Genomic DNA, 26,204 nt, shown 5'->3' with positions numbered 1-26,204 from the left:
TGCCTAATAAAAGAATGTATATTCTGAGCAGCCCGTGAGAACACAAGGTCTCTTTTATATCTGTGATGCTAAAAGAACTTTCATGACCCTTAGAAGCCAGCAAGGGTGCAGGGTGTTGATTAGCAGTTCGATAAAATCCTCTTGGGTTCCTAGGTCACCCCAGTTTCTGTATTTGCAATGAAACAACACTGACATCTAGTGACCAGAAAGATAAATGACATGTTTCGGCCAGCCCCAAATATAAAAAGCTTGTAGTTTGGGCCCAATACGTTTTTCTATTATTTTAAAGGAAATGAGTTAAATCCTAAGCAAATTTGTACATATGCTCTTTATGTTAGTTATATCTCATGCTTTGGTTGGATAGGAAGTATTTTTGAAAAATGCACAATTGAAATGCACAATTATCCATCACATCAACTTTTACACTTGTGTTTTCGTCAATTTGTTTACCTTATAATCTGAAAAACAGAAACATTAGGAGAAATATTAATATATGTTCATTTTACTTTCAAAGCATATATAAAAGTGAAGCAAAGATAAAAGATAAAAAATGCAAATTTATCTAACATAATACAATAGGCAAAACACATACTGGGCCTTGAATTATATATTAATTCATAATCCATTTTACACAATTAAAAAAAAATTTTTTAACATTTATTCATTCTTGAGAGACAGAGAGCGAGTGGGGGAGGAGCAGAGAGAGGAAGACACGGATCCAAAGCAGGCTCCAGGCTCTGAGCTGTCAATACAGAGCCCAATGCAGGGCTTGAACTCCCTGACTGTGAGAGCATGACCTGAGCCAAAGTCGGACACTCAACCAACTGGCCACTCAGATGCCCCCATTTTACACAATTTTGTAGTGAAGATCAAAGAATTGAAACCATGTGTCAAGTACAATGTAACCAATCAAAATTTTGTTTCATTTATATTTTTCTGTAACAAAGAGGAGTTGGACTTTAATATTTCAGGAAAGAGTTTGCATATCAATCATAAAACAAGGCTAAGAGAATTTCCTACAAGAAATATAGATTAGCCACAGGAAATCCCTCATTATTGGTCTATATTTACTGAAGCTGTGATAGTACAGAAGCTCTTGCCTTCTGTCATTTGGTTACGCCCTTGCAAGAAAGCCTGAACATTTAATTCAGCAGCAGGCCCTCAGAAATGCTAATTAGAAATGCTAATGCTAATAGGAGCAATTGGATCTGGAGAACAAAACTAAGAGTGATCCCCTGAGTCAGCTGAACCATCAGTTTATCATCATCATTGCTAATAGCATCTACCCCTTGTAGAACATTTACTATGTCTCATATTCTAGGTTCCTCTATTCATAATTGTTCATTTATTCAACAAATGGACCATGTACCGTGCTGCCAGACCATGTAACAACAACGGTGGGTCACAACAGACACAATCCCAGTCCTCACTGAAATTATAAGCAACTGGAGAAATAGTAATAATCATACACTTATGGGCTGTGTTATGGGCTGAATTATGTCCCCTTCCCAAATTCGTACATTAAAACCCTATCTATCCCCAGCATCTCAGAAAATAACTGTATTTGGAGATAGGGCTTCAAAGAGGTAATTAAGTTAAAATAAGACCATTAAGATGGACCCCTAACCTAATATGACTGGTGTCCTTTTAAGAGGAGGAAATGTGGACACAAAGATGCACACACACAGAGAAAAGACCATGTAAGGATTCAGTGGAAAGTGGCCAACTACAAACTGAGGAGAGAGATTTAAAGAGAAAATCAACCTGCTGACACCTTGATCTTGCACTTCTAAATTTCTAAATTAAGCCAGCCAGTCTGTGGTATTTTTGTTATGGCAGTCCTAGCAAACTAATAATACACTGTAATAAAATCCCATTTAAGGGGGGGGGTGGGTTCACAAAACTATGAGCACACACAATAGTGCATTTGACTTCATCAAAGAATCAGAGAAAAATAAACTCTAGAAAATTTGTAGAAGTTAGTAAGTTTGAAAGAAAGAGCAGCATACTGCAGACTAAAGGAAGAGCTTGCTCAGGGCTCTATGTGGGAAGAAACAGTCCACAGTTCCAGGAACAAAAGGAAAATCAATAGGCTAGAACACAGTAAGGAAGAGCATGGACGGAATGAAGCTGGAGAGGGAAGCAAAGAACACATCATGCAGATACTTGCAGGCCAAGAGTTGAAGATTTTTGGCCTAAGGAAATTGGAAGTCATTGATGTGTTTCAAGCATCAATGTTTTAAGCATCAAATATAATTAAGTTATAACTTCAAATTTCAAAATTACTCTAGCTGGAATAGGGAGAATAGATGAGAGGGCAGCAGGAAAATAAGGAGACTAATAAGGAAGTCATTTCAGTGTCTAGGGCAGAGAACTAATTTATTGAAAAAGGGTAATAGTGGTGAAGATGGAAATACGTAGATTCAAGAGATATTTAAGAGACAAGTCCATGGCAACATGGCATTGTTTATTTGTGGGAGAAATAGGGATGATAGAGAAAGGTCTTTCCAGATTTCTGGCTGTAAAATGAAAAGATAAAAGTGGTTACCATCTTCTAACAAGATTTGGGGAAGAAAAAAATTAGCTCTATCTTGAATTTGTTGAGTCTCAGGTTGAGTCTGACTTCATCTACTTTGAGACATTCAAGCAGAGACAACCAGAAGTTAGAATGGCAAGTTCAGAGCCCAAAGAAAAGATCTAAGTTACAGATATGAATTGGTGCGTCATTCATTTGCAAGTGGGTAAAAAAAAAAAAAGCCATAGTGTAATTGGGAATTTCTAGAAAAAGAATATAGAGGAAGGGGAGTGGGCTTACAAAGGAGTTTAAGGAACTCCAGAGACAAAGGAGTGAAGGAGAAGTGGAAGAAAACCCAGGGAAGTGCAATGTCAGGGAACTAGGAGGAAAGTGATTGCCAATGTGGAATGCTACTGAGGTGCTAGGACTAATACAGAGATGTTTGAGTTGCTTCAGGACTTAGCTGAAGGCTGACTGGAAGATGAGAAAATGGGGTCACTAAAATTAGACAAGTATTTTGAGGTAGCTTCCTGGAAGTGGAAATAATTGTGAGGTTGACAAAAACATTTGAGATGTAGTTTCTTGGGTTTAATGAGTATTATGGACAGAATGTGCTCCCTCCAGATTTATATATTGAGGTTCTAATCCCCAGGGTGACGGTATTAGGAGGGGGCCTTTAGGAGGTGCTATGGACTGAATATTTGTGTCTCCTCAAAATTATATGTTGAAATCTTAATCCCCAACATGATGGTGTTAAGCGGGTGATTAGGTTTTAAAGGGCAGATCCCTTCTAAATGAGACTCCATGAGTGCCTTGGTGGCTCAGTCAGTTGAGCATCCAACTGTTGATTTCAGCTCAGGTCATGATCTCGCAGTTCATGAGTTTGAGCCCCAATTGGACACTGTGCTGACTGTGCAATGCCTGCTTGGGATTCTCTCTCTTCCTCTCTTTCTGCCCCTCCCCCATCCTCTCTCTCTTTCTCTCAAAATACATAAACTTTAAAAAAAAAATTTTTAAGAGACTTCAGAGAGCTCTTTTGCCCTTGCACCAAAACACAGAGAGAAGTCAGCAGTCTCTAACCCTGAAGAGGGCCTCACCAGAACTCAGCCACTCTACCAGGCAAGCACCCTGATCTCAGACTTGCAGCCTCTGGAACTGTCACAACTGAGAAATTTCTGTTGTTTATAAACCACCGTTGATGGTGCTTTGTTGTAACAGCCAAAATTGATGCAAACAGGAGGTAATTAGGTATAGAGGAGGTCTGAGGATGGAGCCTCTATGATAGGATTAGCGTTCTTATGAGAAGAGCTATCAGAGCATCCTCTCTCTACCATATGAAGATACAGTGGGAAGTCAGCCATCTGCAAGCCAGGAGGTGGATACTCACCAAGAACAAAATCTATCTGCACCATGATCTTGGACTTCCCAGCTTCCAAAAATGTGAGAAATAAATGTTGTTTAAGCCACCCAGACTAAGGTATTTTGTTATAGCATTCTGAGCTAAGACAATGGGTGAGGAGGGTGTATTATTTATTTGGTTTGGTATGGTTTAGTGGGAGATATAGAAATGGGTTTTAAAGCTCATTAGAATCACACCATATCTGAAAAAAAGACATTTCAGTTCACATATTATGAATCGTGAACCCAAGGACTATAAGGAGTAAGTAATTAATCTATATACAGCTAATAAGTGTTTGAACCAACTCCCAAAGCCAGGCCTATCTCAGTTTGTTATGCTGCCTTTCAATTAAAATCTATTGTGCACCAACTACATGCAAGACTAGATGACATAATTCAAATCAAATTAGAGCTGGGGAAAGATTCAGTACATAATATGTTGATGTTAACCCCAAAGGAATGGAATCTATTCTCATCTACTATATCCAGAAAGACCCTCTCTTGTGCTTAGAATTGCCAGTTCTATATAGTGACAACATGAAGATTTAGAGCTGCCCTAGAGCAACCAGGAATTGTGGGACAGGATGAAGAAATGGTGTATTAGGGAGTAGGAAAGAGGGAACAAAGTCATGATCTGAGTCTCAGTTGCAGATATGTCATTCTTGGAGACCTATGGAGAAAAAATACAGGATGGTATCATCTCATCTCATTCCTAACCCAGGTCTCTCCCTTATGAATATTGTTAAAAGACACAAGTTAAAAAATGTGTTCAATGAAACACTCTCTGTTGAGATTGCAAACCGTAACTACTGCTTAAATACCAGTAAGAAATAGCCCCTCAAGGATCCCAAGCACAGATCTTGCTTCAGACCTAACACCACTGGATATTTGCTCTGTGGTTTTTGTACTTCCCCAGGGAGTATTTTAAAAAGAAAAAAAGCCGAAAAGTTTCTATTGCAGTGACTTTCAACCTTGGCTACATACTGGAATCACCTGAAAATCTTTAAAAATACTGCTTTTAAAAACACTGATGCCTGGGTCCTACTCCCAGAGATTCTGATTCAATAGGTCTCAACCATGACCTATGTATTGGAATTTAAAATTTTCTCCAAGTTATTCAAATGTGTAGCCCCAGGCCCCTTAAGAGATATACAAGGGCTCTCTGGCAGAGTTTATTCTTGTAAGGAACAGTCAGTATTCACTCTGGGGCAAATGTCATGTTAGACACTGTGACACAGATAAATAAGACAAGATTGCTATCCTCAAGGGGTGCACTCCCTCACAGAAGGGTCACATGTAAAACAGACAATTACAATATATTTAAAATTCTTGTGATAGAGCTATAACCCAGGCACCAGCCACACTACCCTTCTAATTTAAAGGATGCCATTTGTTAATTGTCAGGATATTCAGAATATATGGTCCCTTTTCTTCACAACAGGTAAATTTTTCTCCAGGACCTTCAGAGCTGTAGTTCTCTCTACTCTGCTGCCACTAAAAGCCAACAGAGACTCCACATCATGGTCCACTCTTAAAAGTAGATGCTCCCTTTCCTCCTCGGATCCAGAAGGAAATGGGGAACACTGGGGCAGACACTGTCCTTTGGCTACTCCAAGCGTCCTCCCCACCTAACACTATCATTTCTCCCCTCTGTGCAATCAGAACATCTATTTTGTGCTCAGGTAAATGTCACAGAAGCCATGCTTCCTTCGGCTGGTCCGAGAGTTAAATCATGATCAAATTGAAACAATCAAAGCAATGTCTTTCCACTTGCCGGAAAAGTTCTTCCCCAGCCTCCTTTGGAACTTGAGGTAACCACATGACACAGCTCTGGACAGTAAGATGGAAGGGGAAGTTTGAGAGTGGGACGCTGGGAAGACATCTCTGTGATAAGAGAAGGTTCAGGCCCTTATGTTTCTTTCCCTGAAGTAAAATCAAATGTACTGTGTGGAACTAAGAGAGACATCTTGAAACCATGAGGCAACCAGCACAAGCACAGAAATCCAGCGTGCTGAGAATGGTACGCAGATGGAACAAAAGACCTCGAATCGTCTATGACCCTACTGAGCCTCTGCTCAGCCCAGGACAGCCATCACCCAGACTACTTGCCCTAGGCAAAAAACAAGTCCCTATTTGTTTAAGCTACTCTTAAACTACCACTATCACCTACCACTATCTAAATCACAATTAATACACAGTCCTTGCTTCCTTGCCACTTTGCCTTTTTGGCCTCCAAAAGACAAACATTAGATGTGATCTAATTATGAACTTCTTCACTGAAGGGAAGTTCAGAAGATAAATGCAGTACAGGATAGACAAAATTAATATTTTGAGATGTTTTCATGCACCACTTAAGTGAGGCATCTCAAGATGTTGGCCTTCATCCTTCACAAGGAAGATAATCACCTCCTAGCTCTCTCTGTTTCTGATCAGGCCTCAAGTCCACAGCCCTCCTGTGGGGGTTTGTGATGTTAAAATAAAAAACTACATTTCCCAGGATCCCCTTCCCCGTATGTTCTGAGGTAAATTGGATAAAAGAAGAACTGGCATGAGATTTGAAAGGCAGAAGTAAAGCAGTGACCATTACTCTCTGAAGATCATTGTTGATAGATATGGAGACAGAGACATGCAAAAGTAACCAGCCAGTTCCATTTCATCCTCACTGTCACCTGTTTTGGGTCCAGCTCTTTTTCTCAAATGCTGACCTTGCTGAACCCAGACACCACACCAGATACTTGGCTACCAACCCACTGAGGCAAGAGTGTGCTATGGACCTTCCCCTTCACGGCCCCTCTTTGGTGGCTGGACATGCCTAGCTTCTCAGATGAACTAGAGGTTCATTTCTTTGCTGATCCTGCAACTCCCCTTCCAGGTCTTCATTTACACACCTCCTCGACTGTGTATAGTCTAATTCCTATAATAATTCCTGTACGCCATAACTCTTACAGTGCCTCTGCTCCCCTGACTGCTATACCTGTCTACCTACCTTACACAAAAAGAGCCTATTCTCCATTTCTTCCTCCCATCAGGTGGTGAGCAGTCATACTATCCCCACTGGGTTGCAGGTCTTTAGCTAAAGTAAACAGTGTCCCCCCAGTTCTAGTTCAAGCATCCCTCCTACAATAGTAGCAAACCTGCTGATTTCATTATAAAGGGACCAAGTAAATAAGCACTTTTCTCAATAACAAACATTAGCTTTGCCTGGAGACAATTAAGTCTCCATGTAGAATAAAAAACACTTTCTCTAATCGTAGGGCCCTGGCTTGATATGAAGAAACAACAGGCAACTCATTTTTTGCTCAGAACAGTACAGTTACAGACTAAGCAAAGAGAGTCCAACAGCTGCATCCTGTCTCCCAGGTAATGGTCCCGGCTCGGGGTCGTATCCTTTTGAGTTATAGTCTCTCTGTCTCTCCTCCACTTGCTCTCTGTCTGTCTCTGCCTCTCTCAGAAATAAATAAACATTAAAAAATAATTAAAGGGTCGCCTAGGTGGCTCAGTTGGATAAACATTCAACTTCAGCTCAGGTCATGATATCACAGTTCATGAGTTCAAGCCCTGCCTGCTCCAGCTCAGAGGCTGGAGTCTGCTTTGGATTCTGTGTCTCCCTCTCTCTCTCTGCCCCTCCCCTGCTCATGGTCGCGCGCGCTCTCTCTCTCTCTCTCTCTCTCTCAAAAAATAAATAAGTAAAAACATTTTTTTTTAAATTGAGACTTAGGAGCACCTGGGTTGCTCAGCCAGTTAAGAGTCTGACTTTGGCTCAGGTCATGATCTTGCAGTTTGTGGGTTCGAGCCCCACATCAGGCTCTGTGCTGTCCACAAGGAACCAACTTCAGATCCTCTGTCCTCCTCTATCTCTCTCTGCCCTTCCTGTGCTTGTGCATGCATTTTCTCAGAAATAAACATTTAAAGAACAAAAAAATGAAAAAAAAAATTTTAAGTTTTAAAAAATTTAAGTTTCCTTAAAGATAGGGGGCACTTTAATATGTAAAATAGATCATAAAGTTAAGCAATAAAATTAACTTTTACCCCAGTGAATTTTTCTTGGTTTGCTGAAATATTGCCATAAAAGGTCAAATCTTTGGTAAACTTCTAAGAACAAGATTGTTCAAATACTGTTCAGATTGAAATAGGCAAATAAATGTGCTTACCATTTAAGTAGGATGAGACTGGAGTGGTTAGAAGGAGGTGAAATGCAGCTTGGGAAAGTCATTTAAATATAAATATAAACTGTGAGATCATGACTTGATCTGAAGCCAGAGCTTAACCGAGTCACCTAGGTACCCCACAACTCATTTTTGTGTGTGAAAAAAAATCACTTCTACTTACTATAGATTAATATAATTTTGGGTGAGCAGAAAACTTGAGGCATTCTTGGTGCCTCAAGGTTCTATATCTGATTTAATACCAGTGCAATGGAAGACTCCTCAAGCAGGTCATGCCTATGAGTTCACCTTCATGGTTTGCTCTAAATGCAACAGCCTCCTACAGCTTTGTTTGCCACAAATGGGACATAAAAGTCTGCTGAGGTTAGAAACCCAGCACTTGGTGTTGCCTCCCTGTTGACACAGCTTCCCCTCTGTAGTCTGGCTACATCTTTGAAATACAGCCAAGAACAGTACACCCTACAAGCAGTACCCATTGATCTTTTTAGTGTCAGTTGGTATCCCCATGCTCCCTCCAGCTTCTTCAGGATACCCTGCCTCTTCCCTCAAACCCTATTTCCCTCCTTTTTAATAAAACACTTTGGTAGCTGCTTTGGTCCCCCCAAAAAGCTTATGTTGAAACCTATCAGAAAGTGGAGCCTTTGGGACAGGATTAAGTCATGAGGGTGGAGCCCTCATAAATGGGATTGTGCTCTCATAAAGAACCTGCACAGAACCCCCTAGCCACTTCCACCCTGTGACATTATAGCAAAATGACAGCCATCTAGGAAGTAGGCTTACACCAGACACCCAATCTGCCAACACCATGACCTCAGACTCCCCAGCACCCAGAACTGTGAGAAATAATGTTCGTTGTTTATAAGTCACTCAGTCTATAGCAGTCTGAACAGACTAAGACAGACTAAACCCCGAGCCAAAATCACTACCTAAGTTGTCTCCTCCCCAAGAGCCCCCCACCCTCAAACTTAACTCCCTTATTTTCTTCACAGCACATTTTGAAATCAGGTATTTGTATTCCTAATAGTATACCTCTCGCTATGTATTTATCCTAATATATCTTTCTATTCATTTCCATAAAATGTAAACTAGTACCTAGAATAATGCCTGATGTGAAAGATACTCAAAGCATTGTTGAATAAAGGAACACACAATCTGCCTACCAAAAAACTGGTTTTCCTATCCTCATGAGCAGAGAGGATTTAATCATTAAACCCTCCCAGAAGGCAAGGGAAAGTATTTGTTTCACATCCATCTAGAACACTGAAATAAAAGGAAAACATATGTTTCCAAGTTTAAAATAATCTGAATGTTCCTATTTTACCATATATGTTTTTTAAAGTTTATTTATTGCTGAGAGAAAGAGAGACAGATCATGAGTGGAGGAGGGGCAGAAAGAGGGAGACACAGAATCCAAAGCAGGCTCCAGGCTGTCAGCACAGAGCCTGACGTGGGACTCAAACTCACGAACCATGAGATCATAACCCAAGTAGAAGTCGGACAAAGGCACCTTACCATATATGTTTTTAAATTACATGATTACTATGCTGCCTTGGGTCTCCATGAAACACCCACATGGTCCTGAAGTTAATTTGTTCTAGGCCTGAGGACCTATGGTTTTGTCCTTACACAGGGCAGTGGGGGAAACGGGAAACCTGAGAGCAAGAAAAGAGGAGGGCGGGAAGGACTCCTGATTTTGCTGCTGGCACTCTCCTTCTGTTATATTTCAATCATGAAAATACATCATGGGGTTCTGGGAAATTATATGAAAACCTTTTTATTCAGAACAATAAAAATTAGTCAATTGAAGGAAGAAAATACAGAGGAATTAAGTAAAAATTATAATTGGTAAATGGACAAGAGATTGTTGAGAAGAAGAGGTCTGTTAAAAACATATTCTTATTAGTTCACTTTTATCAGGACTGTAAAAGAAAAAAGCAGAAATCTGCTTCACAAAACAGTCCAATGTCATGTCTATCACTCTGTGATTGCACTTCGAGGGCATTCATCAGGCTTGTTGACTCACATTATTACATTCTAATGGAGATTAGCTAAATTGTTAGGACACAGATGCACACTCGAAGAGAGCATAAATTTTAAAATCCAATTTTATATTTCATTTCTTGAGAAGTTTTACGACGGCTCGAAATCTATCCTGGAAGAGGGTAGTCGAATGTTCATATTTTATGTGATGAAACCAACGGGTTCACCATTTATTCCCAACTAAAACTGAATTGTCTGAGAAGTGCAGTAATTGTCAGCCTCTAAAGAGCCTATCTCATGTCTCCCAGTTTAATTGGATTGTTTTCTGAGACAGCCTTTCCATTTCAATTTCATAAAGACCATAAATGCTCATGTTATTGTTCTTTTGTCTTTTTCCTCAGAACTTTGTTCGTTTTAATTTTTAGCTGTAGTGGCCTAAAACGACGCTGTTTTCCTTTCTAACCCAAAGTTCAAGTGAATGGCAACTATGGAGCCACTTGACATCTTTCCATCTCTAATTGCGTGGACAAGATAAGATGGAGCTTATTAAGGAAGGCAGCGCGTCGTTTATATTTGCAAAGTTATTTATATTTGCAAGTGGCCAAAATCATGAAGGGGCAAAAAATTTCACTTTGCAGATGAATGGTTCTTAAGTTATATACCTGGATGTGGACCAGTTATTAAAAAATCAAACCACAGTGGGACGCCTGGATGGCTCAGTCAGTTAAGCCTCCGACTTCGGCTCAGGACATGCTCACTTCGTGGGTTCCAGCCCCGCGTTGGGCTCTGTGCTGACAATTCAGAGTCTGGAGCCTGTTTTCAGTCCTGTGTCTCTCTCTCTGCCCACCCCCCTCTCAAGCTCCGTCTCTCTCTGTATCAAAAATAAATAAAAACATCTAAAAAGTTAAAAAAAAATCAAACCACTGAATGACAGAGAGCACTATTTAGTCACAACAAATCTCAGTGTTAAGTGTTCTGACCAGAGACAGCCCAGAGGTAGCCAGAGGTAGGTATATGAGTAGCAAGTGAGCTACTCAACAAAATTTGCCATAAAGTAAGATTATATAATAATGAATACTCTTTGGGACATTAAAAACTAAAATAGGATTATACTGGGGGAAAAAGTCATCCATAAGTATATCACAACGTATTGACATCCTAGCCATGCTTAGCACCGTATTAGGCACCATGGTAATACAAAACTTTTCATGCTTGGCTTAAAATATACTTATAGCACCAATGTAAAAAAGCAAAAAAAGGTTTTTAGTCTTTTATGATAAAAATGGATGTCATAAAGAGGGGTATCCAAGCAGTATATCACAGCATCTTCTAGATATACATATAGCTACAAATGATTCCAATTACACATACACACACACACATACACACACAATTAATTAATAGCTATCTCTGGGTGGTGGAATAGTGATTAATTTTTATTTTATTCTTTATACGTTTAAAGATTTCCAAGTTTCTATAATAACTGTACATTGCCTTGGTAATTACATATATAAAGGTTTATTTAAGCCATCTTAACTGTATAAATGATATCTACCTAATCCAGCATTCATATACTCCAAGTACTGAGAGATGCTCCATATGTATTGAATACTAAATCGAGGGTATTAAGAATGTATCTTGTCAGAGCCACCTGGGAAATGTAATTCATCCCTTGCCCTGTTTATTATTCTCATGAGAATCAGAAGCTTCCCCCACCCCTTCTTGCCCCCTCCTACCACACACACACACACACACACACACACACACACACGCATCAAAACACTGGCAAACGAATCCTCCTCTTTATTATACTAATATGCCACAGAGAACTTTGAAAGACAATGTCTGAGTCTAAAAGTCTTTATTAGATGCCCTTGCCATACCTCCCACTTTCACTATGGAGGACCACCATCTATCAAGGGCCAGATTAGGTTCTTTGTTGTTGGGTTTTTTTAGCAGCCTTTTGTCGTTTTTGTTAAAGTTTATTTATTTTGAGAGAGACAGAGAGGGAGGAGAGAGAATCCCAAACAGGCTCCTCACTGGGGGTTTCGGAATTTAATGCAGGGCTTGAAATGACAAACCATGAGATCATGACCTGAGCTAAAACCAAGAGTCAGATGCTTAACCAATTGAGCCACCCAGGTGGTCCCAGATTGTATTTTTTAGAAACCTAATCACAGAAGACATTAAATACTTCATATATAACTTTTCAAAATAACAGAAAACTTACATACACAGTAAAATTAAAATAGTGTCTTTTTAAATGTTCTACTTTCAAAGTTTAGTCTCAGAATTCTCTTCTCAGCATTGTTCTTTGCTGGTACCCTAGACATGTCCATACTCTATACATTGCCTAACACCGTCACGCACCCAAACAGTGACCATCTTTGCTTCCCTGCTCAGTTCTTCAAAAAATACTTCAAATTAGGAAATTGCGGGGCACCTGGGTGGCTCAGTCGGTTAAGTGTCCGACTTCGGCTCAGGTCATGGTCTCACGGTTCGTGGGTTCGAGCCCAGCGTCGGGCTCTGTGCTGACAGCTAGCTCAGAGCCTGGAGCCTGCTTCAGATTCTGTGTCTCCCTCTCTCTCTGACCCTCCCCTGTTTGTGCGCTCTCTCTGTCTCTCAAAAATAAAAACACTAAAAAATTTTTTTTAATTAGGACATTGAAGGTACTGGTAGGTACATTCTCTATTTGTGTAAATTTCTCACCTCACAAAATCAAGGTTTCCAGATTAATAATAAAAACACAGTTTGTAAATTCTTTTTCTTCCTTTCTGAAGCATACAAAGCCCCATTGATGAGATCAGATACCAATTCATAGATCACTACTCTATTTATATAAAGCATTCCATAGGGGCTGTACCAATTTACATTCCCATCAAGGTTCTTTTGTCTCCACATCTTCACCAACACTTATTGTTTCTTGTCTTTTAAAATTATTTTTTAATTCCAGTATAATTAACATACAGTGCTAAGTTCAGAAGTAAAATATAGTGATTCAATAATGTACAATAGTATATTCAGTGCTTATCATAATAAGTGTACTCTTAATTCCTTTCATCTATTTTGCTTATTTCCTACACCACCTCTCCTCTGGAAACCATCAATTTGTTCTCTATATTTAAGAGTCTGGCTTTTTGTCTGTTTTCTTAAATTACACATATGAGGGAAATCATATGGTATTTGTCTTTCTCTGAATTCAAAAAGATATGTGCACCTCTATGTTTATTACAGCATTATTTACAATAGCCAAGAGATGGAAGCACCCCAAGTATCCATGAACAGATGAAAGGATAAAGATGTGGTATCTATCTATCTATCTATATCTATATCTATCTACCTATATATATGTATAGATATATATAAAATCAAATATTACTCAGCCATGGAAAAGAATGAACTCTTGCCATTTGCAACAACATGGATGGATCTAGAGGATATAATGTTAACGGTTTCTTTTATTTTTCTATCTTAGCATTCTCACATGTGTAAGGTAAATACCTCGTTGCGGTTTTGATTTGCATTTCCCTGATGATTGATGATGCTGTGCATTTTTGTGTGTCTGTTGGCCTAAGACAAGTACGATATGATTCCACCCATAAATTGAATCTAAAAAGATTAATAAACAAAAAACAGATTCAGAACTATAAATACAGAGAACTTGTGATTGCCAGAAAGGAAAAAGAAGGGGAGGTTGGGCAAAATGGGTGAAGGGGAGAGGGATATACAGGCCTTCAGTTATGGAATGAGTAAGTCGTGGGAACAAAAAGGAAGAGCATAAGGAATACAGTCCGTGATACTGTAATAGTGACATAATAGGACAGATGGAAGCCACAGGTGTTATGAACATAGCATAATGTATAAACTTGTCAAGTCACTAAGTTGTATACCTGAAACTAATGTAACAGTGTGTGTCAACTGTACTCAAAATTTTAAAAAATAAAGCATCCCCCTATTCACAAACCAATCTAAATGAAAGACTAAATTGAGTGCAATTGCAATAATTTACCCCAACCTAGCTATAGAAACACATAAACAAAGAATTAAAATATGTAAGCACCTATGTGTGTATACATTTTAAACACTGTAAGACTTCACTTTGAATGAAAAGAGATGCTACCAACAGACAGCTTGTATGTCCCAGGAAGCAGTGTCTTGGTCAATGCTCAGAAGGAAAACCAAGACTGAATCCCGCTGTCTGAAGTAATCAGTAGCCAGCAGTCTGAGATGGGTTTGTGTTGTGCACAGTGTTTAAGTGTCAGCAATTATAAATTCACAAGAGAAGCTAAGATCTAAAGTGCAGGAAAGAGCTTTCAATGGTTATTTATGCTTACTTAACAATAAAGAAAAAAGAAAGGAAAGTTTATTTGTAATCTGAAAAAACTACACAAAAAGAAGTATGTTTCTACTATTACTCTTTCATAGTAGAGTAACTAAAGAATTCAGAACCAAAGGGTTCAGGAATTCAAGAGTCCATTAAGTAAAGTATTGAGTCTATGGGCACTGACCTTCCTTTCATTTCAGGTAGGCATGTGTTACATGCCATATTTAACATGAAATTAATAAGACCCACACCAGTCCCCAGGTCATCCACAGAGGGTCCCCAGCTGTCACCTGTATTGCTCCCTTCTTATGAGGCAGAACTGCCAGATAACTTCCACTGCGCGGCTTTAAGAGATCTTCAGGCCATACCTCCAAAAGAAGTGACAGGTAATTATCTCTAACCCAATTCTCTTTCATCACCAAATGGATTTCAAAATGTAACTTAGTCCTTTCTTTTCATTTTAATTCAACAAAAATGCTCACAAAAATGCATTGGTACAACATAGGTGCTACTTTATTGAAGTATACTTGTGTTAGTTTAGCCTTCATATCTATCATTATCATCAGACTGAGTCCATAAAGAGGGTTGACTTTATATTCAGGTAAAATCCAGGATTGCTACCTGGTAGGTATAATGTGAGGTGTATGCTAAATCACCCAATATTTTAAAATTGCTCCTCTTGCCATAAGGGCTGGAAATTTCCACCACTTAAAAATTGCTGAATTCAGGAGCTTCTTTGGAATACTTTTGAAAATCATTATAATTACTTAGTAACTAACTCCCAGGAGTTAGTCATTAAACAATATATAGCCAGTCATTTATAAAAATTTCTCAGGTACAATAACAGTATCTAAGATTTTCTATTTGATTAGATAATACCATAATACACTATATATCATTTGGTCATCTTATCAACAAATAGTTTAAAAACTGGGGCAGCAGGGTGGCTCAGTTGGTTGAGCGACCTACTATTGTTATCAGCTCAGGTCATGGTTCATGGAATCAAGTCCCATGTTGGACTCTGCACTGACACAGCAGAAACTACTTGGGATTCTCTCTCTCCCTTTCTCTCTGCCCTTCCCCTGCTTGTGTGCATGCGTGCACTCTCTCTCTCAAAACAAATTTAAAAATTAAAAAATTTTTTTTAAATAACTAAAAGAGAAGGGGCACCTGGGTGGCTCAGTTGGATGACTGCTTAACTCTTGGTTTTGGCTCAGTTCTGATCTCATGGTTGGTGAGATCAAGCCCCACGTGCAGTTCCATGCTGAGCATGGAGCCTGCTTGAGATCCTCTCTCCTCCCTTCTCTCTCTCTCTCTCTCTCTCTATCTATCTATCTATCTCTCTTTCTCTCTCTCTCTCTTTCTCTCTCTCTCTCTCTGTCTCTCTCTCTCCCTCTCCCTCTCTCCTTATGACCTTCTCCATAGGGGCACACTATAAATAGATAGATAGATAGATAGATAGATAGATAGATACTAAAAGAGCAAAAAATTAACCAACCACTCATATTGAAGTACCCAAACCAGAGCTGCAAAATTCAGTGGACTTTTCTTTGTTCTCATCTTATTTGATCTTCCAGCATTATTTCCCAATAATGGTTTCTATGGCTTGGTTTCTATGACTCCACCCTCCAGGTCTTCTTACTGGTCATTTTTCTTCCATGTACTTCCCAACTCTTCATCCACTACCTCTAAATTTTGAAGTATACCAGTGGTTATTCCTGAGCACTCTTCTCCATCTTCATTCTCTAAGTGACCTCATCCATCTTCACAGATTTATAGACTATTTATGTGCTAGTGATTCCCAAATTTACATCTCTACCTCAGACCTTTTTTGTGTGAGTCCCAGATTCCAACAAAAATAGTCCCTTTCAAATCTTCACCTGAATGTCTTACAAACATCTCAACCTTAAATTGTCCAAAATGGGACTCTTTGTCAATCTCATCTGTTAGTTGGATAGGATGGTACCCCACTGAGTTACTAATGCCAGAAACCTAAGAGTCATCCTTGAATTTCCCCCTTTCTCTCAAGCCCTTCAACCCATGTCCAAAAATATATCTTGCATCTACCCACACTTCTTCTGCTCCTCTGTAACTAGTGGTTACCAGGTAACTGTTATCTCTTAGCTAGATTACTGCAACTGCTCCTCCCTGCTCTCCCTCCCACTATTGCCCTACTCTAATCCACCATACCCACAGAAGCAAAAGTAATCCAAACACTTATTTTGAACCAGGCATTTCCTTCCTGAAAACATTTCCATGGCTTCCTGATTCACTTGGAATAAAATCTAAACTCCTAAAACTTTCTACAGTGTCTGATAAGATCTAACCCGCACCTATGTCTTCACCACAATCCACCTTGCTCTGAAACCTCCAGTGACTCCTCCTGTAGCTCATTAAGCTTTTTCCACATTAGGATCTTTGCATATGCTAGAGGCATGTATAGATTCCAAATATATTTTTTGAGAGGGGTTAGGGAACATAAGAAAAAGAAGAGATTCAAGGACAGCTCCTATTTGGTCTTCCTTCCATACTTGACATGACTCTCCACATAGCTTGCTTCTTTTCATCCTTTATATCTCAACCAGTCCTGAACATCATCAAGCTCAATCCTACTGATATTCTGAGTCTGTCCTCTGCCACTCCATGTCCTTCAGTCAAGACTGGTGGGACTTGCTGCAGTTGAGGAGCAGGTATAGGCTGAGAAATGGCTCTTCCAGGTGATGTAAGACAGTGAGTCCCAGGTCACTTGTTGTAGAGGGTATGAAGAGCTATCAACAAGATGGTAACACCAATAAGGAGATTTTCTTTACTTTATAATTTTACATACTCTTATTCTTTATGAACTTCCAGGCTGCTGAAAATCTATCATTTAATCTATTCTATTCTGGTATCCACAGTCAAATACAATACTTTTTTCCCTTTTATTTAAAATGTGGTCCTTCTCTTTCAGTGAAATTCAAGTACTGTCTCAGTCCCCATTCACACCTCAAAGGTTTCTCTTTGCGCTTTCTTCACCTATATTTTTTTAACTTTAAACTCCCAGATGAGCCACCCCATGCTTTATCCTGGAAGCAAGTCAGTAAAGACCGAGAGAGTCTGCTTGTAAGAGACAGGTTGCACACCTAGTTCACATCAATTTTCTCCTGGCCCCAGATGCTGGCATCCCCACTGATCAGGCTTCTGGTTCTAGTGGTATCCAGCTGTTGGCTCTATATTACAGCAGGTTTGATGGTCATTGACTATCCAGCTGAGCAGTCTCTCCACAACCTTTTAGCATCAGGAGAAAGGATACAGTTCGCCATCTCAGCTCCCAGTTAGTTGTCTACAGCCTGTGAGTGGGATCTCTTCCACCTGTTGGACAGCCTTGGAGGTATCAAGCCAATCAACAGTCTCACATACTTTCTTTAGCTGATCTAAACCTCAAGAAAACCAGTTAACATCATCGACCAGAGACTCAGCTCCACAGGAATCTAGGGGCTATCATTATCTTCTTCTGACAGGCTATGCACTCTGCCAATTTTCTACTGTCCTCCTCCCAATTCCAGGGGTTGGTTATACCTATACATTCTGCCTCTCAGAGAGCTCAGAGACAAGAGGATAGCAACAGGGCCTATATTAAACACCTCTTATTCAAAAGAGAATTGGAAGGAGGGGCTAACTTTAGGTCAGAATGAGACAACTGGAAAATTCTCCTCTCCCTGCACAAGGCAGTGGGAAGATATAAAGCACCTAACGTGAATATTCCATAAACCAAAGAAGTCTCTATCTTCCATCCACTTGCCTGAGATATATTCTTTTTATTTATATCAACCATTTTTTCTCATGCCTGCCAAGGTCTACATCCTGTCTAGACAGTTCCCTGTCCTCAGAAATACTGAGTGGAAAATAATCCTAAAGAAAGGAAAAAGCAGCTCTGCATTTTAATGTCTGAAGTTACTGCCATGAGTAAATACTTCATTTATAATTTCCTTATCCCATCATTTTTCATTGATCCTTATGAGCAGCATTTGTCTCGTATCCCCTGTCAAAGATTAAGACCACTATTGAAAATCTAAAACCAGAAGTGCCGTGATAAATCTGATACTTATTTAAGTGAAGAACTATGCTGGTCAGGGAGAACAAACTTCTAGTCGTATAGAGCACTCTTGGGAAATGTTTATTGATTACAGAGGTGAGAGTAAGTTGACATTAGCCTTAAAAGTGAGTGTTGTATCAATTAGGTCAGCCTTAGAAGTTGTTGACTAAAGTGAAGCCACTACCTATGACCATTATCACTAATTAATTACACAGGTCTAAAACTAGCTCTAACCTTAACCATAGCATAGGACTATCAGTCTTTTTTTTTTTTTTTAGGAGTATAGACACTTTTTTTTTAATCCTCTCTCAGCCAAAGCTGCAGGCAAGATGACCAAGACTGTCCAGATCTTCTTCATTGTGGTTGATTCTTTTGGAAGATGTTTAATTTGCAGAGGACTGATTTTCATTGTGAGTGTTTTTCAGCATTATTTTACCTCTACTAGTTTTTGGATCATCTGTTAGAAGATTGGTATGTAAAAGTATTCAGGACTCTGAATAATAAACATGATATAACTATAAGGAAAATGAGAATAACTAAAGTACTACAAAAAAATATTCTAGAAACATGGCTTAAGATTTCCCAGAATGGGCCAAGGACAAGTCTCCTTAAAGTCTACTTTAGATGGTCAGGTTGCTTTTTAACTTTGCTTATAGATTGTTTCATCACTCCCTCCCCTAGTTAATTCAGGTACAAAATAAAGTATTAGTGATGGTACACATGCTCTACTGGTTGGCTAAAAGGAAATGCAGAGTTATTATTTCATCTGTAATAATTTGGGTTAAACCATTTAAATGTTTATTCTGTTATATTATTTACAAGGTTAGGGACAAATTTTGAGACTTCTGGATTCAATTCCTATGAATGGGATTACCATCCCCCAAAAGACTCTTCAGGGAGTTATAACCTCTAATAAAAGTTTTAACCTTTTAGACATTAATTAAGAAGATATAGTCTATTTAAGCTATAGAGGATTCATTCAGTAGGAATGATCTAATAACTGTATAGAACAATTAGTCAAGTAGTCTGTTGAGTACCAACTGACAGCCTCTCAGGAGAAAGAATCCAATAGCTGATAAGAAAGGCATTCAATCTTATTCCAACTACAGGCCTATTTCCTCTGAGTGTGTCATTTCAGTCAGTATTGTATCTCAAGAATATCTGTAGCCTCCTCCTTCAGCACAAGGAAGGTTTCTTTCATTTATATATTGTTTAAAAAAGAGGATCAAAATGGGTAAGTTTACTGTAACACATTTTTTAAGTCGGCTGCATTAGCATTAGCTTGGGAGAGATGAGTTATAGAGTTACAGTAAGAGTCATCACTGGACTCACGCATGTTATCATTGTAGTAAAAGAACAATGATAAATTTAGTCATTTTAAGTATACAACCTTAAACCAGTAAAAAAGAAAAATATGACAGAATATGTTTCTCAGATGTAAGTAGCAACCTAGGTACAAGTGATCTTTTGTGCCAACCCCAATCTCTTGCAATTTATGCCCTATCCAGCAAAAAAAGGGGAAATTTTAAAATGGCCAAATTGATCAGACACAAGCATGAGGTAGTGTGGCTGACAGCCACCCTCCCTGAGTCGTATCGTCAGCAGCCGGGAGGTGGATCAACCCAAACGGTCACCCTTACTTCAGAGGTGAGTGTCCCTCTTCTACTCTTCCCTATCTATAACAGCATTTAACCAGGAAGAAAAACACTCCACAAGTATGCTTTCAAACCATTTCTCCTTAAGCCATCAATTTTTTTAGTCTAATAGTGGAGTGTTTACAGCCTGTGTTTCTCGGTGACCCGTGTCTATCTGATTGCACCAGGGGAGGGAAAAGATTATTAGGTCATAAGTGAAAGAATTTGACGAGATGATCCCTGGGGTGCATAGGTTAATATTCTGAAATACTTTCTCATCACGCACGAAGCTGCCACAAAGAGTGAAGCTACTGGCTTCACTTTCCATGTCCTGATGTGCCATACTTAATGACTTCTCCTTTAGGGAAAGTGACAAAGGTCCAGAGGAGTGCAGTCTCACTCAGACAGCTTATGAGAGAGCTCTTGGGATAATTAAACATACTTGTGAGGGGGAAATATGGTAACTAGGAGCAGGGCCAAAAGCTACAGAGAAAGATTGGGTCTTGCTGTGGGATTAGATAAAACAGTAAAGCTATTGAATGATGACCTGACATTTGGAGGTTCATCAGTTAGAATCTCTTTTTCAGTTTCTACAGCACAGTCACAAATGTGGGCAGAGTTGTCAAGGTGATGCCTTGCAATACTCTTCTAGCCTTTGTGGAGCTGATGGAAAGGGCTCCACTCCATAAGATTAGGTTCTTAATTTGCTCAGAAAAGGGTACTAAAAAACTAAGTTGATGCAAAGTGATGAATCAGGAGCACAACTAGGACTTCCTCAAAGTCCACTGTAGTCTAGAACTGGTCACAGAGTCCACTTCCCCACGATATCCAATGTGGGATTCATCAGTCAAATCCAGGGATAATTGAAAGAGATGTATACACTCATATTAAAGTGTATATATGTTAAAGGACAAAAAGTAAGGAGGAAAGGTATTACTAGAATAGGCAACTCTTTGAAATGGGAGACGTCTATGAGGGGTACTCCAGAACCTTTATATGTTAAGAGACAGCGAGCACTATTCAGTAGACCTTAATCTAATGTAGCCACAGCACTTGTACATTGGATCTGGCTAAGAGTCTCAGGGCTAAGCTGGATCAGTGAGCCTGAGATAGCACTGCCAGGTATGAGGAGACCTTGTAAAAATGAGGGAAAGGAGCCAGGAAGAGACCTATTTGCTACATTCCAGGATTGGTCCCAGACCCATGAACAAGTTGTATTAAATAGAGAAGCCACGGTCTCAGTCTCTGCCACACTCTGCTCTATGTATGATGTGGAATATATTGCTTTGGCCTAAACTACAGGGCTTCATGTTGGGCTCTTTGAGTGCGGACCAGCTAACAATAAGTCTGCCTTTGGCACAGTACACTACTCCCTCCTTCCCTGGAATAGGAGTAGTATATGCCCTTTATACACAAAAAGCTAATATCCCCTTATAGACTTGAGTCATTATTAACAGGCTTCTTCATTCTTGGGTATGTTATAAGGTATATTTTTTCTATAAACAACTTCCAATGAGGGAGAGAAAGCAAGAATTTTGCCTGTAGAACTCAATTATTGTTCTTTCATTCAGCAAACAATGCACCTACTTTTTGTCAAGCATTTTAGGAAGCATTTTTAAAAATAGCATCAGTCTGAAAATCAGATGGTGCTTCCAACTAAATCCCTGTAGAATTTTGTTGTTTTAGAATTGAAAGTACTAGAGAATATTCAGAGCAGATGGTCCCAAAAGGATATCCAAAACAGATGCTCCCAAGAATGAGAATGTGATTGCTCTTACCGTCTCTTGCCTACAACATCACAGTAAATTCTAAATCAGTGTCCCTTCCTCCCATCCATTGTTTCCTCTCAAATCCATTTTTACCCACAATCAGAGCCATCCTTCTAAAAAAAAAACAGCCTATCATTTCATTTCCTTCTTTTTTATTCCCTCAGTAATCCTACATAAACTCCAAACTTCTTACCATGGCTTCCAAAGACTTTCATCATCTGGGCCTGATCCCTCTTATAAATCTCATCCCCCCCCTTCCCCAAGCTACAACTAGATGATGTTTGAAAATGCTATTAATTTTGTTATAACTTTATATTATGTGTGGCAACTAGGACAATAACATGGTAGCTCTTTGCCAAAAACAGACTTGTCAAAACCCCAAAAGTATCAATAGTTGCACTCTGATCTAAAATATAGCCCTCTATAGAACATTTGTGAAATAATTTGAAGATAACACAAAGAAATGGAAAAACTGTCCATGCTCATGGATTGGAGGAAGAAATATTGTTAAAATGTCTATACTACCCAAAGCAATCTACACATTTAATGCAATTCCTATCAAAATACCACCAGCATTTTTGCAGAGCTAGAAAAACCAATTCTAAAATTTGTATGGGACCACAAAAGACCCTAGAGCAATCTTGAAAAAAAAAAAAGCAGAGCTGGAGGCATCACAATTTTGGACTTTAAGCTATATTACAAAGCTATATTTATCAAAACAGTGTGGAACAGAACAGAAAACCCAGAAATGGACCTACAACTATATGGCTAACTAATCTTTGACAAAGCAGGAAAGAATATCCAATGGAAAAAAGACAATCTCTTCAATACATCGTCCTGGGAAAACTGCACAGCAACATGCAGAAGAATGAAACTGGACTACTTTCTTACACCATACACAAAGATAAATTCAAAATGGATGAAAGACCCAAATGTGAGAGAGAAAAAAAAACATTAAAAAATCCAGAGGAGAACATAAGCAGCAATCTCTTTGACCTCAGCTACAGCAACTCCTTATTAGACACATTGATGAAAACAAGAGAAACAAAAGCAAACATAAACTACTGGGACTTCAAGACAAAAGGCTTCTGCACAGAGAAGGAAGCAATCAATAAAACTAAAAGATAGCCTATGGAATGGGAGAAGATATTTGCAAATGATATACCTAATAAAGGGTTAGTTTCCAAAAGTCAACAAACTTATCAAACAACACCCAAAAATAACCCATTTCAGAAATTGGAAGAAGACATATATAGATGCTTAGCCAAAGAAGACATCCAGATGGATAACAGACAAATTAAAATATGCTCAATATCACTCTTAATCAGGAAAATACAAATCAAAACCACAATGAGATATCACCTGATTCGAAAAAGCACATGCACCCCAATGTGTATAGCAGCACTACTAACAAGAGCCAAATTATGGAAAGAACCCAAATGTCCATTGACTGATAAATGGAGAAAGAAGATGTGTGATGTATATACAATGGAACATTACTCAGCCATCAAAAAGAATAAAATCTTGTCATTTGCAATGACATGCATGGGGCTAGAGTGTACAATGCTAGGCAAAACAAGTAAGAGAATCACAAATGCCATGATTTCACTCATGTGGAACTTAAGAAACAAAACAGATGAACATAGGTGAAGGTAGAAAAAAAAGAGGGAGGCGAACCATAAGAGATGCCTAACAATAGAGAACAAATTGAAGGTTGATGGAGGAGAGGTGGGCAGGAGATGGGCTAAGTGGGTGATGGGTATTAAGGAGGGCACTTGTTGGGATGAGCACTAGATGTTATAGGTAAGTGATGAATCCCTAGATTCTACTCCAAAAACCAATATGGTAACTAACCAGAATTTACATAAAAAAGTGAAAAAAAAATATGTAGCACTTAAGAAGCATCCTCATTGCTATGAGCAGTGAGGTTTTAAAGGGAAGCTATTTAAAATATTATTTGTGCCTTAAGGAAGGAGATTCCGAATTTTAATGAACATCACAAAATCTGCTGGATCGAGCAATGACCACAAACACTAACCTGCTACTCCTCTGGGCTGTGATAATGCAGTGGTTCAATATGGACTCTGAGGTCTTGTGCTGCCATTGTTCTCTCTGAATGGTCCTGTTATTTGCTGAGACAACATAAATAAATTTGCAAAGTAGACAATCGGCCTTGTGCTCAGAAAAAGAAGATGAGAGGTTGCTACTTTCTTTTCTAACACGCCCATTGCCAGGACTGAACTGCTCTTGCTGCTCTGTGCAGACCTGCCATACTGTGCACTGGACGTCATAGTTCTCCTCTCTTTATCTCTCTCCACCCCCTGCCATCACAGTGTGATTCATATTTTCTCAATGCCCTACTTTCAACTAGAAGTTGGTTGGATTATTAGCCCCAATCGTTCCCCAGTAACAGGATTATACATCCACACCCTTTGCCACGTCAATTTGTATCACCCTCCCACAGTGCGTAAAACACTTTCCTGCTCCTTTGATAGTAGCTTTGCTTTGCCCAATGAATGTTAGTCGATGTGACATAAACAGAGACCTTAAATGTGCTTAGAGCGTTTGGCTTGTGCTTTTGTGCTCCTGTGATTTGCTATGAGAAGAATAATGCCTCCAGTAAGCTGCTGGTCCAAGGAGAAGTATAAAATTTAGATGGCAGATGTAAATGCAACTGATCCCAGCCACATCCAGCAGAATCATAGCCAGCCCTCAGCCCATGAGCAAAACTATATAAATATATACATTTTTGTCTCTGTAAAACATTGACTTGGGGGATGGTTCATTACTCAGAATTATCATGGCAAGAACTAAATAATACTTTCTAATAAACCAATTTTAATCAAGCCAATTAAGATCAATATTACCTTTGTATGCCAGGTTTTTATCTGTGACATGGGAATAAGAAAAGAACCCAACTCAAATGGTTATGGCAAGAAATAAATGATAGAATAATTGTAAAGCCCCTAGGTACAGGCTGGCCCACAGAAAAACACAATATAGTAATTTTGAGGTTATTTGAGTAATCTGTTACTTTCCCAGGTTTATTTGTATTTTCAGATGCTTGCCGAAAAAAGGATGGTTGAATTTATAACTACAGCTTCTGGCTGAGGCCTCCTAGATTTCTGCCCACTAAGTGAGTGTCACAGCTTCCCATAGGAAGTTTGCCCTTTTCTCTTCCTAAATAAGTGATTTGAACAAAATTACTTTATGCTCAGTTATACAGTAGTTTTACCTATAGAGTTTTAAAATAGGACAGCACTTTAAACCCAGAGGAATGAATTTTTAATAATGAACTGGGAAGAACTGTGGCAAATGAACAGTGGAGAGGGATTAGAGGGGGAAAAGAGTATTTATATAAGGCCTTGAAAATCACAGCAAATAGCCATCCTCTTATCTCATGTACTGACCAAGCCAACCATGGTGACTGAATCAAGACAAAAGTGCAGAAGTATTTCAGTTGGTTTCTCAAGAACCTCGAAAGTTATGCTTTTAGTTATTTATTTTAAGAGAGAAAGAGAGAGGCAGAGAGAGAGAGGGAAAGAGAAAGAATCCCAAGGAGGCTCCACAGTCAGCACAGAGCCCAATGCAGGGCTTGAATTCAAGAGTCAGTTGCTTAACTGACTGAGCCATCCAGGTGCCCCTGTAATTCTTTCTCTTAGGAAAAGTAATAGGTCTAGGAGCCTCTGGGTGGCCCCAGTCAATTAAGCATTTAGCTTCAGCTCAGGTCATGATCTCACAGCTCATGGGTTCAAGCTCCACATAGGGCTCTGTGGTGACAGCTCAGAACCTGGAGCCTACTTTGGATCTTGTGTCCCCCTCTCTCTACAGCCCCTCCTCCACTCACACACACACACACACACACACACACACACACACACACACTGTCTGTCTCTCTCTCTCTCTCTCTCTCACTCTCTCTCTCTCAAAAATAAACATTATAGGGCGCCTGGGTGGCTCAGTCGGTTGGGCATCCAACCTCGGCTCAGGTCATGATCTCACAGTTCGAGGGTTTGAGCCCCGCGTTGGGCTCTGTGCTGACAGTTCAGAGCCTGGAGCCTGTTTCACATTCTGTGTCTCCCTCTCTCTCTGCGTCTCCCCCATTCGTGCTCTGTCTCTCTCTCTCTGTCACAAAAATAAATAAACTATAAAAATAATTTAAAAAATGAAACATTAAAATTAAAAAAAAGAAAAATAGGCCAAAACTGGGTAGTTTTCATCATCGTTCTAAGGCCTGCCTCTATGTATATCTGAAGGAATCTAAAGTTTTCTATACGAAAATGGAAGGACATTTATTGGGCACCTACCATCTACTCGTCTAGGGAACTTACAAAGTTATTAAG

At 39.3% G+C, this 26,204-nt stretch overlaps 2 long non-coding RNA genes across 3 annotated transcripts; one reads left to right on the top strand and one right to left on the bottom strand.

Annotated features, from left to right (window-relative positions):
- Positions 1 to 313: 313 nt before the first annotated feature.
- LOC115301626 lies at positions 314 to 15,964 on the bottom strand. The gene is made up of 4 exons (XR_003913198.1): positions 15,882 to 15,964; positions 14,674 to 14,751; positions 13,561 to 13,668; positions 314 to 458 (listed from the first exon to the last, which is right to left on the bottom strand). It is a non-coding gene; the product is annotated as an uncharacterized LOC115301626 (long non-coding RNA).
- LOC115301627 lies at positions 14,624 to 24,999 on the top strand. 2 transcript variants are annotated; one of them, XR_003913200.1, is made up of 4 exons: positions 14,624 to 14,769; positions 18,771 to 18,868; positions 19,967 to 20,105; positions 24,922 to 24,999. It is a non-coding gene; the product is annotated as an uncharacterized LOC115301627 (long non-coding RNA). The 2 variants fall into 2 exon arrangements; XR_003913199.1 differs by having other exon boundaries at positions 18,737 to 18,868.
- The last annotated feature ends 1,205 nt before the right edge of the window (positions 25,000 to 26,204 follow it).

Source organism: Suricata suricatta, chromosome 9 (genome assembly GCF_006229205.1).
Source record: "Suricata suricatta isolate VVHF042 chromosome 9, meerkat_22Aug2017_6uvM2_HiC, whole genome shotgun sequence".
Lineage (NCBI taxonomy): Eukaryota > Metazoa > Chordata > Mammalia > Carnivora > Herpestidae > Suricata > Suricata suricatta.
This window is presented reverse-complemented; position numbering and strand designations above follow the sequence as displayed.